We start from the raw sequence: 13,129 nt of genomic DNA on the forward strand, positions 1-13,129 counted from the left end.
GTGAGAAAATTCAAGTCTATGCTAGGGATGATGTCCTTTTGCATCCAGCAGATCCCCAGTTGCTATCTCCGCATGCGACCACTGCAGGAGCAACTGAATGCATAATGGATTCAATCTTTAACTACATGCTTCACATTTCGGCTCCTATGAAAGCTGCAATTTGTTGGCGGAGGACCAAGGAACATCTTACCCAAGGCCTCGCCTTCATTCACCCTGTGCCCCAATTGGTGATGACCTGTGATGCATTGATGGAGTGATGGGGTGGCCACCTTCTGGGCTTGCAAGTTCACTGCAAATGGTCCCAGCAGGAGTCGAAATTCCACATAAACCTGCTAGAGCTCAGGGCGGTATTATTGGGCCTGAAAGACTTCTTACTATGAGGTCTCTGTTGTGATTATCTGAACTTTGAAAGTTATAAAATGAGGATGAAAGGTTGCTAAATTGTGCTTTTCTTTTCTATGGAGGTCTATGGTAATGTCTTAAATACTGCTATTGGTACAGTTACTGTGGGACTCCCACCAGAACGAAAGTGAATATTTAAGCATGTGAATCTATACAAGATATCAATACTGGAGAACCACAGTGTACAGGTAAGTACATTATTTTTTACATGCAGACAAACCACACACGTCTAGTCAAACGTATGTACTCAAGCATACACACATGTCACATATGAACAAATGCACATTAAAGTGAACACAAACACACAACTTGTGCACACATATAGAAGTACTTGTATGCACATTTGCATGCCAGCTATTTTCCCCTCTTTCTGTGGCAAATGTCCCAACAAGACCTCCATGGTGGCAAATTACACAGTCGCTGTATCTAAGCTTAAGCAAAGATTTTGCTGGTGTTCTGAGACGTTCAGTATTTTTGAAGTTTCTCTTGTGTGGGTATTCTTAAAGGACAGTCTCCCGAGGGGGCGCATTCAGAAGTCTGCTTTCACCAGGGTTGTGCTGATAAAATTCCTAAGTGTTTCACTAACCTAGGGCGATGAAGTTGCACCATCTGTGCACAGTTTTTAAGACAACTTCCCTTGCCAATCAGTAGTAATTATAGCTACGCTTCATAATCAAAACTTTCTTAAGGTACTGATAAGAGGATGTATTTCTACCCATCTAAATGGTACTCATCATCATCAAAACTCTTTATTCGATCAAAATTGATATGATCATAAAAGAATATTACACCTCAGAATTTTATAAAATACCATTATTAAAATCAAATCATATCATATTAACACATAAGAAAGAGAAAAAGACACAAGATCAATTACTGTTCAGAATACATCTTACAGAACTTGTCACCGACCCCTTTCTCTTCTTCAAACAAGTCCATAAGAAGGAGGCCATTGAGAAGCAGACAAACGGGTCTGGTAAAGATTTAAAAAAATATAAGGCCACCCGACATTGTGTAAACCTCGTCTTATTTAAAATCGGCATCAGGTAGGCTTTCCTTGCCTTTTTATATAGTGTACAGAAAAGGACTAGATGTATCTCAGATTGAGTTGATACAATGTCACACGGGCAAACGCTCAAATCATTAATGCTAAAACAATTTTCCGGATAGCCTAGCATACAGGCTATCAGGTTAGTTCTAAACCTTAACAAAATGTATCTGTGCTGTGGGATATTGGCTATTTCTAGGTACGGGAACTCCCTCTATCACAGGTGTATTGCCTTGGTATGACCGCAGAGCGTGTTTCCCCACCTCAGATTTAGACCTCTTATATTCCGCCATTCGGAAAAACCCATTGATTATCTTCTGTTTGGATAACCCCTTACATGCAAGCCAATCTTTAAAAAGTTCCAGATGCCACATTTCTTTGAAAGCGTGCTCCACATAACTCAGCCACCTAGATCTCTTCCAGTGGTCCATGTCTAGGCAGCTCTTAATTATTAACTGTGTGAGCGGTACAGATTCCCTCCTCCAAATTGAATGCCACAAAAGTAATGGAGACACTTTAATCTGTTCAGAAATGTAAAGAATATCTAGCTCCATGTGTAGTATACAATTCTACTACGGATTTAAAATATTTATTCTCAACTGTCTGCAATGCAGGGGGTTTGCCACCCCCCATACTCCTGCTCCATAAGATACGGATGCTTTTACATAGGCCTGATAGATATTTTTAATCATGGGGAGTGGTTTAGCCCATAGTTTTTTGGCAAAGGATTTCAGTGCGGTGATGCCCCTCTCCATGACCCGCTTTCTGCCTTCCACTAGTTTTTTTCCAAGAGAGGTCTTTATCGAAGAGGATACCCAGGTACGGTAAGGATTCTATCACTTCGATTTTATTCCCCTCCGCATGGAAACTTGTTTTTTTTTCTCTTTTCCCCACCCCTGCCACAATTGCAAACGACTTTGTGTGATTTACTCTCATCTGGAGGGCGCCCATAAAAGAGACATATTCCGTAATCAGTCTCTGTAGCCTCAACACCGTCCTAGCGATCAAAACAGCGTCATCTGCATACGCCGTTATGGGAGTGCTACGATTTCCAAATTTGGGGACATCATCAGTAACCGATAAAAGTGCTTGCTCTATTCCATTAGTGTACAAAGAGAAGAGAAAAGGAGCCAGCACGCATCCCTGCCGCACCCCCTACCAATTTTAAATGGGCGCACAGTCTCCATTTTTTGTGTAGCGAACTGAACCTGTTGCATTAACATAAAGCTGCCTTATGAAGTTTAATATAGCCAGGTCCACCCCCATCGACTGCATTATACTCCAAAGGTTGTCATGGACCACGCAGTCAAAAGCTGCGCTCAGGTCCATGAACGCCATATATAACTTTCCTTCCTATATAATAGTATAGCTATCTATCGTCAAGGCTAAATTTAGGGCCTGATCTATCGTACCCTTCCCCTGCTGAAATCCGTATTGGGCTTGGATAAGAATGTTGTTGCCCCTTCCCCATTTCTCTAACCTTGACAATAAAAGACGGCCCATTAACTTTGAGGTTGTATCCAACAGGAGATTGGTCTATAATTATTTGGATTCGACCTATCTCCCTTTTTGTGGATCGGGACGATCACTCCTGCAGACCATGATGGGGGACGACCTACCTGGGTAATGCTATTCATAACATTTGTCAATAACCGCATCCATAGATCTACATTTTCTCTGAAAATATCTATTGGGACGCAGTCAGGCCCGGGGGCTTTCCCCAAGTACAGTCTACATCCCCTTCTTGACCTCACTGTAGAAAAATGTTAGGGGTTTGTTTTGAGTCTCCATATCTGTCCTTTTATGACCTGGTTGAATATCTGTACCACAAAAAATGTGTCCAAAGTGGCAGACCCAATCATCCTCTCCCACATTAGTATCTAGGAACTGGTCAGTTGCAGTTTTAAAATACGGGGCATTTATCAGTCTCCAAAACTCAGAGCTATTCCCTAGTTGGCCGGCTCTGTCTAGGTCTGCCCATAATTCTAGCCTGATTTCCCTTTCTCTAGTTTTCCTAGCAGCTTTATACGTGGCGCGCAGACTATTTTTATAGACGAGGTTCTAGGTTTAACCTTAAACTCTCTATGGATGGCAACCCTTGCCTTTATACAGGCAGCGTCAAACCACCCTTTCTTTTCATCTTTGCCGCTATTTTTTGCCCTTAGTGATAATGCTTCTTTAATGTTTCCCAAGACTCCATTAAAAGCCTGAACTACATCGGAAGGGATCGCTTCCGAGTTCAAGCACGTATTAATTTCATCCTGTGAATTAGAGACCATCTTGTGGGTAACCTTGGATTTGTTTATCTTCCCCCATTTTAACTGGACCCCATTTCTTCTTACTCCTGCGGGGTTACCAGCATTTCTAATATGCTGTCTCACTTTGCAGACCGAGTTCAGCCCTAAAGAAACTATTGCATTGTCGTGATAGATGTTAAAAGCATAGCTGACCTTACACACCCTATGGCTTAACTAAGGGGTTAACAGAATATGATCAAGCGTTGTCTCCACTCCGTTCCTCCTAAATGTTTTCGTGATGCTTCCAGTCCCTTCAATATCCTGACATACCATGTCCATGTTTAACCATCTGACCGCCTGGTTTAATCAATCCCCATACTCACCATGTGCAAAATGATGAGTTGGGTTACCCCTTGCATCCACCACGCTGCATGTAGAGAGTACTTTATTTTTACAGGGGTGTACATTAAAATCCCACTGCCATATTATGTTATTGATAACCCATTTGGTCTTGTGCAGTATTGAAGTGATCTCTGTCACTACCGCCCCCACCAGCAGATGCATCAATGATCCAAATCTATTATTGTAGTAGTAGACTAGCGGACATATCCCTTCTTGCGGTATTTCCAACAGTAATATAGGAAAGTTTGGGTTATGATTACTCCACATTGTCTCAGTGACCTCTAGGTCATTCTGGATTAAGGTTAATAAGCCCCTTTTTGCCCTCCTAAGGAAGATGGAATTGCTTTGGTTTGAAAGGATCTGTAACCATTTACAAAAACCAAGTCTGTAGCCCAGGTTTCTTGAAAGCACACTACCTGGTGATCCAGCCACTCTTTCAACCATCCATTGTCACTCAGCTTAAGTGATAATCCTGCAGCGTTCCATGAGGCAATTTTTAGATAGTCCCTCTGTGCCCTCAGTCCCAGTGGGGATTGAGGCAAGATATCATTAAAGTTGTTATTAATTGGGAGTGCCTGGCCCTCAGCATAAGGGGGGTTGGCTTGAAGTCAATCACATTCCTCTAGGTCAGATAGAGTTGCAAAATGGTTCTGGTGGTTCATATCTAATATGCCCCTAGTACTATCTCTCTGGTGAAGGTTCATACCCTGTTCAGCAGTGTGCAGGATCTGTGGCTGCATTTTCTGTGTTCTGGGTGGCCTATAAAAATAGCCCAGGGGTAAAGGAACAATATTAGAGATACTTGGAGACAACTGTCCTAAATGTGTTAAAATAGAACCTGCTACGTACCTACTACTAAAATTCACAACCACACAATCCCCCTCTCAGTGTATATTTGTGGGCCCCACCCATGAGACCCTTCTTGCCATCAATATTTGATTTGCTTCCATCCCTCCCGGCGCTCCTGTTTTACTTAGTGTTTGATTTAGCCAGTGAAGGGCTTTCGATATCAACTGTGGGGTGGATTCAGCTTGATCCCTCCTTAACTGAGGAGCATTTCCCAGCACTAGGACCAGGGGTGCAGCTGCTGGTGGGAGATGTAAAGTTTGGTCCATCCTCACCTCCCGTCCCTTAGTCAGACCCGTTTCCCTCCATAGAGCATCCCCACGTTGACCCGCTATCGTCAAGGCCTCTCCCATTCCCGGTAGACTAGTGGCTCTATTATTATTATTACCTGGGTCCTTGTCTAAATGGCCTCCTGGAGTAATTTCATTCGGGTCTTCAAGGATATTTGAGTCTAGGTTGGACCCTCTTAACCGCTTCAGCGCGGCGCGAATTTTCGCGCTGTGCTGAAGATTCGAAAAACGGGTGTGGTCATGACGGAACGGTTCCGTCATCAGCACAGCCCAACCGACGCTGATGACGGAACCGTTCCGTCATAAGCATTGAAGGGGTTAATCTACTTAATCTAGAATTTGTTGGCCTCACTTCCGGGGTTGTGGTGGAGGGATCCTGCCTCTGTATGTTTATCCTTAGTGACTCCATTTATATAGTTCCGATGCATGCACCCCGAGACCACTGATTTTTTGCTCCATCTGGGTCAGCCTTTCTATAATAGGATTTAACAGAGAGGATACCAGGGTTTCAAATGTGAGCCATGATGCTTCGTCAAGGTCAAGATTTGTAGCTGGATTTACACTGTTTGAAATATTTATCTCACCATGGCTACTCCCCCCTCCAACGTCTCCCTCTACCTCACACATACTTTTACTCTTGTTTAGTTTTGAAACCTTTGCTGCATTAGCCCTTTGCGGTTCCCCCACCCCGCTTTCTTTTTGCCCCCATGTTTCCGTTTGCTACTACTCATTTTATTAACCTTAGGCGACTGAAAGTCTAAGCCAGTTAGATTCCAACGTGCACTGCTACCTTAGATTAGTCAAAACTGCCACTAGACAAAACTCTAATCTCTCTCCAGCAGGTACATTAATCACCAGTTATCTCCACAATTATTGTTGCCTGAAAACGATGGGATATCTACCACTCTTTAACCCCACAGACTGCTGCGGAAGAGGAATGGAAGCCAAATACCGTTTTCAGTGCTATTAGCGTTTTTATAAAGCAGTGCTGCAAAAGAGTATATCCTCTCGCATAATGTGCAGTTAAAGTGTGTGCATGCTTCACACGAGACACTGTGTGCTTGGGGTAGAACGGATGCGCACGCACCTTACAGGGAACAATGCTGACGTGTCCTAGTTCTGCATCGTGGTGCTCTTCATTGTAGTCATAAATGATCCTTGCCTCCCGGCTGTTTTCTCAGCCATGTCGGATAAAGGCCAGAGACGTTGGCCTTGATGCAACTTTACATAGCTGACAAAAAGACTGAGCGTGAGTGCAGCTGCTTGTACAAGACATTTTGGGATGGGAGGCATGTAGACTTCTTAAAGGCCTAGGTTGTGTTTCTATTCTTTTCTAGTGTAAAGCCTATCAGGGCTGAGGGCTCCCTTTACTTTCATTGTACACACATTTAAGCAACAGGTTAGGTTAGTGTAGATTTCAGCGAATACTAACCCTTGATAACCTTTACATGGTCTGAATCTCTTTTAGTGATTTTTTTTTTAAACAATGAGATGCACCTGCATCCACTAGCCGACGAGCTGTAGTTATGATTCACACGTGTTATATTTTCCAAGCTCCGGTGAATAAAGGTAAATTAAAACGGGTACAGAGACCCAGGAAGTTACCTCATGCCCTCCCTCACCCTCCTATCTACTAAATTGCACTACAGTACCTTCGAAATATGGATATTCGATCCATTCCGAAATGCTCAGCTTATGGGTTTGCTATTTTCTTTTACTTCCGAGCTTTGAGTCCTTTTTTTATTATTTATATAATTCCTAGATAACATACGTTTTTCAGTCAGACACGATAATTATTTGAATTCTTTTGAAACATATGTTATGAAGGGTACCCAGACTTCATTAAAATCCATTGCATTTTTAACTGTGATTGACATTTGTTTCCATGGCTTATAGGCAGAAGGGCTACTAAATTAGTTCTTGGTCTATATATTTGCTCCATGGAGCAGTGATCACCTGTCTGGCCTCGCCCAATGTTAGGATATTTTGTCTAACTTTAGTTCTGTGTTGTGGAAATGATGATTTGGTAGGCCAAAATCATGTAGGCAGGAAATCTGGGAACCTCCTGGTTGAATATTGGATCAATCACTTGGAACACCCTGTTCCAGAAATGTGTAGTTTTAGTCCTTGTCATAGGTGGTGTACAAGCATATCTCTCTGGCTAGCTATCCTCTATTAGCCGTTATCTCTTTTAGGATTCCATGAATGCAATCTAACCACGATATAGGACCTATAAAGCATATTTTTGTCCCTTGCTTCTCGTACCTTGGCAGATTTTACTATCTTGTGGGTTCTTATGTACATGTCCTCCTATTCTATTTCTGGGAGTTTTTATTGTAGTGCCTCCGTCCACTTCCCTTGCCCAGGTGATTTCTAAAATGGTGTGGGAGTTAGTTGCATTTTATATAATTCAGATATTAACTTCCTATTGTCTTTCTTGGTCAGAAACCATCTTTCAGAAGGTGTTACGTGTTGGATAGTGGGCAGCTTAATTATTTGGCTGTAAAACTCAATATCATGTTTGCTGGTGGTATTTAAATGTATTCAATTTTTTTGTAATCTACAAAGGTTTTTTTATACCTGTCTCTGTGAAGAGGTCTCTAATTCTCAGTCATTGCTTCTGCTTCCAGTGAATTGGACATGTTGGGAGAAGTCAGCGTTTTTCACTGCCGATGTGGGTAACTCTCTTGCCTTTGCCACTTTGTTTCCGCACTGTCAACGTTGATCGTGTGAATGGGGAAGAGAAGAAGTCCCTGCGACTGGATTTTGGTAGGTAGTATCATGTATTCATTCCTGCTATCAGTGGTTAATGAAGCACCGCTCTCTTACCGACATTCCCTGTTTCCTTTTTTTATGTTTGAAAGCTTTATTTGAGAAAACCAACAGTAAAGTACAAGAACATGACATTAGCAAAAGATATAAGGCAAACGTAATTGTTTGAAAGAAAAAAGAAAAAAAACAAGATTAGCCAATGTCAACAAGGAAAAACAAAGCATTTTATAAATGTTCTAAGGTAAATAGAGAGGGAGGGAGAAAGGGAGGGGAAGAGAGGGAATCAAGGAAATGCTAAAACATGAAAAATCTGTAAAGAACAACGGCAATAAGGCGAGCAGCACAAGTAATAATAAAAACTGAACATTAGAAGATAATAATGCAATAAAAACACCCAATAAACGATATCATGTAGAAAAGCAAACGGGAGAGGGTGAAGTGGTGCGACTAGGATTCTGGCGAGTCAATTGGTCAAGGTAATTGGTAAGAGGTAACCAGTAAAAATCCACATTACGGACTGGTTTACAGGAAGATGCAAAGGCAACATCAAGTCTTTGAAAGTGGCATAAAGAGTTCCACCAACCTTGTACGGAGACATTCGCAAGGGATTTCCAGTTAGAAGAAATGTGGTGAAATGCAAGCGCGAGCGTTAGATCAAAGAGACCCTGGGAGTGAGGAGGTAAGGCTAAAGAGTCAGAAAGAGAGCCGAAGAAGAGAAGATGGAGTGAGAATGAGCTGGGACATTCCCTGTTTCTATTCCAGAAGAAGCCTCAACTGCGATTTTTGGAAGAATTTTATCAGATTTGGGGCTGCCAACCCTCCATGCCTCGGTGCCAGATAGAGCAGAGTCCTGTTTATCCTAGCTCATTTTCCTGACCATATCAAGTTATCAATAGAGTTATAAATATTTTGAAGAGGTAGAGGGATGGTTTGAAATAGGTAAATCATTTTAGGCAATGTTGTCATATTGATTGAACTATTTCAGCCATGAAAGGCCTCCTCTGTGCCATGTGTTTAGGTTATTTTGTGTTTCTCTTCCAGGGGGTCTTCATCAATAGTCAAAAGCACTGAATATGTGTATCCTCCTGAGGCTCTTTCCCCTGAGACACGCCAACACTGCCGGAATCTGTCAAGACGCACTCTCAAGGAGAGAGAAAGAATCCGTCTTTATGGACTCTCTGAGAAGAAAACATCTACTACCTCCAGAGGCAGATCTCCTATGAGGCCCAAGAAGAAAAGGCCCAGGTCAACTTCCAAAAGTAAGGTCACGGTCTGTTCTTCTTCGGCGTCAGGCTCGGCGTCGAATATGCCTCCAATGATGAAGAAATTGACCACGGCAGCGCCTTCAACAGCGAGATCACCATTGAGGGCATCCGAACATCGTTTGTCATCGAAAACTTGCAAACATAAAGGTACGTCGCATCATACTCCAACGTCAAATCCTCCGTTACCGTCAACCCGGGTATGGTCAGCGTCGAGGAGTCAATCTCCGTTGGTGCTGGTTCAATGCCCAACGTTGATACATAGCTCTCCGTCGTCGCTGTCGTTAAGGCGTGCGACATCGAAGCAGTGTCCTACGTTACCATCTACTAGGCGGCATTCAATGTTGCGGCCTAAGTCAACTACGATGGCGTCCAGAAGGAGTTCGATGTTGAGGCATACTTCTTCATTGCCGTCAACAAGGCGGCGGTCAACGGCGAGGCCTCGGTCAACCACCAAGGGGTCCAGAAGAGGTTTGACGTCAAGAAGATGCTCTCCTTCACCTTCTCGCCGCACGACGTCGAGGCTCCGGTCTCCATTGGGTAGTCTACTCCCGAAGTTGAGGCACTAGTCTCAGTCGGCAGGGCCTTGATCGACGTCGAAGCAGAAGTCTCTCTCTCTCTCGGTCAGTACTTCAGACAACTCCTCTTGCTCCGACGTCAAGGAACTCCTATTTGTCAATGTACTGCTCGCCCTCAGTGAGGCACCGTTCAGCATCGAAGAGTCCCTTCGAGTCTTCAGTTTTCGAGGCAGGATCTCCTCAGGTACTTCTCCAATGTCCAGAATCTCTGCTTCTCTGTCTCCAGAACGGTGAGCACAGAAGAGCACTCCGCAGGTTACTGTTCCTCCTGCGCAACGAGAAGGCACAGGTCTCCTTCCGTTCACCTATCTTCCAGATGGCTCCTTCCACTACACCACTGGTAGAACACTACCTCTACACAGATCCAACAGCCTCTGGACTATTCTACTCCTCTCCACAGATCTCCTCTGGCTCGTTTGGTGCAGGCAGTGGATCAGTCTCCTACCATGCCAACCAGGGGTCGTTAACGGGACCAGTCTCCATCTCCTTCAGGTCGGAGATCTACTTCACGTAGCCGCTGCTAGAGGTGTTGATCACCTTCTTGGTCTGCCTCCTCAACACATTCTTACAAGAGAGATTACTCTCCCACTCTAACAGACAGTCCACCCTCCAGAATACATCAATACCTTTCACGATGTACTGGCAAGAGGAGCACAAAAATAAAATATCAAAAGGTCAGCTCCTCAGACATCAATGTCAGTCATCTTTGATACTCTTCACCAAAGATCAGTGTCAAGACCTCTCCTGCCTTTGGTTCCGGCCTTCTACAGCCAGTCATTGATATTTTTCTCACTCCAGCGTCGATCAAGACGGCGCCTGCAAGGATCCTAAAGAAATACAGACCATCTTTTCCTCAGCCGGATCCTCTGCCAGACTCTGTGATCATTGCTGCTGCAAAGAAAACTCACGTAGTAGCCTCTTCTTCAACAGGCCCTACAGACAAGGAGAGCAGAGCTCAGAATTCATGGGAAAGGAAAGCATGTGGCTCCGCAGCTGCATCCTTGAAGGTATCTAGCACTGCAGACCTATTGGGACACCATGACAGGGCATTGTGGGATTCATAAGAGCACTTCAAGAACAAACTGCCCAAGGAGGATCACCAGGATTTCTGAGAGATCCTCCAGGAGGGAGCTCTTGTGGCAAACCAGACGATCAGTGCGGTGGCAGATGGAGCATTTCTGGTACTAGAGCAGATACTCAAGTAGGCCAAGCTTCCTTGATAAATGTATTTCAATGCTAAAGTCATTCGATGTGATTTCAAAGTTACTGTCATTTGCCCACAGAAGTAGAGGATGGGCCTGCTATTCAATTCAGTGCTTAAGACTATTGATGAGGATCCCCTGGAAGAGAAAGATAAGTTACTTACCTGTAATCCTAGTTCTCTTCCAGGGGTATCCTCACCAAAGTCATAGGCAACCCACCCACCTCCATGGGCAAATGATCCAGAATTATGTAATCTCTTTGTGCCCTGACCTTCGGATCTCTGCAAACAACAACCAACCTAACTGTCACCCCGGAGGCATGATGAGAAGCTGGGGGTCATGGCTGCCTTAAAGACTCGGTGACAGTTTATGCTTGCAATTACTTTAATTTTCTTTGCTGTTCAGCTTTCAATGCAGCCTATGGGCTAACAATGCCTGTGTTATTTGCAGAACAACTTTTCTGCTGTTCATTAAAGACAGTTTAAGTGTCTTCTCGTCCTCTTGTTTTTTGTGTGTTTGTTGCAAAAACAAGGTCTCAGAGCATTGGTTAGCTTTGTTTTTTTCTGGGAGGCTGCATTGGTTTGTGAAAAAATAATATAAGTATACATATATATATATGTGTGTGAAACAACAGAATTCTAGTAAGTTCAATAGAATCCAGACGAGCCCGTAATCCTTTTTTCTAGATGTTTATTTCAGCACAGCAAGCAAACGAGGATAACGCGTTTCGAACAACCCTGGTTGTTCTTGGTCACATGACCGGCGTTCCTCTCACACCACCTTTTAAAGGGGTATTCACGTTTTTTTCATCAATTTGTGCTTTATTACTCCATGGCACAAACAATTTACAAGGTACAAATTAATAATCCTCATTTCTCTGATGAGAATGCGTGAAGAGAGTAATACAATCAATTATAATCATTGATCATTCGTGCAATTCATGTGATAAAGTGCATAGCAAACCAGCTCATATTTTAGTTTTCATCTTTTTTCAATACAGTGGGCTATCTGTAACTTCAAATTAAGGTTTAGTACCAGAGAATTCATGTTTCTCAACACATCAAACCTCTTCAAACAGTAAATCATGGAAAAATATCGGTTTAGTACCCTTGTATCCTGCCTCCCTCTTAACTCCTTAAGTCTTGTCTGATCTTACAGGTGGGTATTTTGTATAAAGTTCATATTTTTCAAATCTAAGGTCCATAACCAATCTTCTGAGATTACTTCACACTCCACCTATGACAGACGGAGAAGAAAAGGTTTTGATATACTATATATATATATATTCCTGCTCCAAGGAGCACCTACAGCTCCGAAACTCGTCAGGTTGAAAACGACAAGAAAGCTGTCATTTGCATTGGTATGCTGTTGTTCCCAATAAAGGGCTTAATGCTGAGAAGGTGTCCGAGTGCATTCCTGACCGGATGGTCAATTTGGAGCGGGAATGCAACTAACGTGGCCGGCCTGCCGCAAGGAATGCACTATCCTGGTAACTTTGGGGGCCACGGGCTCGGGAGACACTCGAGTCTAATGTGGGACACTGGCAAAAGGGATTAAGTGACGGCATACTGAGGCCCATCTAAGGGCTTGGAACTTTGCAACAGCGAGCATTATGTGCATCCATTTGGAGCTGAAATGACTGACACAAACTACAAAACCCAGAAGTCAGCATATTCATATCTGTATATGTTTTCATATATATATATTTTTATATATTCGGGGTCCCTGTGCAACCTTAATAAAGCAATGTACCAATAGGTATAGACAAGAAAGAGACCAAACTTAGGCCTTAATTAATTAGGATGAATCACACTCCTGTGAGAAGCTCATTCCCTCAGATTTTCTACCGCATGCTAGGGAGTCTCCACTGAGCTCTGCTGAGCTTTTCCTGTTCCACACGTCTTCACAGCCAGTTTTCTGGGATAAGGATAAAGATATATTTTTTCTGTTGAAAAAACCTGGCTATATACAGATGACCCACATCAAGACTGAATCTACTGCCTTTACCCAGCACATAAAGATGGGGACTGTATGGTATGTCGTACCTTTTCAGCCAAGACCCTGAAAGACCGTGAAGGGAGGCTCCCTCT

The 13,129-nt window shown here is 43.3% G+C and overlaps 2 protein-coding genes across 9 annotated transcripts in view; one reads left to right on the forward strand and one right to left on the reverse strand.

The window, feature by feature from the left end:
- Positions 1 to 13,129, forward strand: part of ENTHD1 (ENTH domain containing 1) — a 1,583,016-nt gene that overhangs the window by 236,228 nt on the left and 1,333,659 nt on the right. For all 5 annotated transcript variants that reach the window (XR_013608914.1, XR_013608915.1, XM_078683401.1 and 2 more), the window contains exon 2: positions 7,856 to 7,994. The gene's annotated coding sequence lies outside the window, so the exon portion shown is untranslated. The remainder of the gene's footprint in view (positions 1 to 7,855; positions 7,995 to 13,129) is intronic.
- LOC144824278 (uncharacterized) overlaps positions 1 to 13,129 on the reverse strand; it is a 247,278-nt gene that overhangs the window by 47,312 nt on the left and 186,837 nt on the right. The gene's annotated exons all lie outside the window — the stretch shown is intronic.

This window comes from Lissotriton helveticus, chromosome 1_1 (assembly GCF_964261635.1).
Source record: "Lissotriton helveticus chromosome 1_1, aLisHel1.1, whole genome shotgun sequence".
In the NCBI taxonomy this organism is placed as follows: Eukaryota; Metazoa; Chordata; class Amphibia; order Caudata; family Salamandridae; genus Lissotriton; species Lissotriton helveticus.